Source organism: Camelus dromedarius, chromosome 5 (assembly GCF_036321535.1).
Source record: "Camelus dromedarius isolate mCamDro1 chromosome 5, mCamDro1.pat, whole genome shotgun sequence".
NCBI lineage: Eukaryota > Metazoa > Chordata > Mammalia > Artiodactyla > Camelidae > Camelus > Camelus dromedarius.
Window position 1 is genome coordinate 56760341 of NC_087440.1, and position 839 is coordinate 56761179.

Below are 839 nucleotides of genomic sequence, written 5' to 3' on the forward strand. Positions count from 1 at the left end.
CCTTCTGCACCCCTCGCCCCACTCCTGGAAACTTCCCCTCCAGACATGTTTCTCAAGTCCTCTTACCCTGCTCTGTGCCCACAGTTACGCTCTCTGGTTCCAAGACAGTTCTTTCTTGCTAAAATAAAGCTCTCACCCTTTCCAGTGTAGTATTATCCCTCTCCAGAAAAAAATGAAAAAACAGAAGAGAAATGTGAAATGCTACAGAATGCGACTGGGCAGTTTGAGGTAAAACTAGGGAGAGGAGGGAAGTGGTCCTGGCTCCTGTCAGATCCCTTCTGGTAAGCAACAGTCTGCTCAGAAACACCCAGTTCTGCTCTGTGCCTCAGTTTCTTCATCTATAAAGTGAGGATAACCCATAAAATTGTTGCAAGGATTAAATATGTAAAGCATCTGAAAAGTGCTTGACACACCATAAGCAGTCAGTGCACATTAGCAGTTACCACCATTATTGTGATTATTATTTCAAATTCTTGAATTTAAAAATGGGTGAGGGAGAGTTCCACGTGGAGCAGGTAAATAAACAGAGAAGGCATTCTGATTGATTTTCTTTTGCAGCTAACACTCTGACTGAATTTCAGGAAATAGTCTGAGCTTCCTCACTGGCACACATATGTGTCTAGCCTGTATCCCAAAACAATGTCTAACTTATGTCACTCATTTAGATGGATAAATTCCAAGATCTTTGGAAAATTTTTCCTTTTTTTTTTTTTTAACTGTATAATCAACCTTATACATCTAAGACTCTTGGGAAATGGTGAAGATGAGAGTAAGCAACTGCGTAGCTGGAGAGAAACAAGTCCTTTTCTAATTGACTAGTTAATATATGAATTCCACAA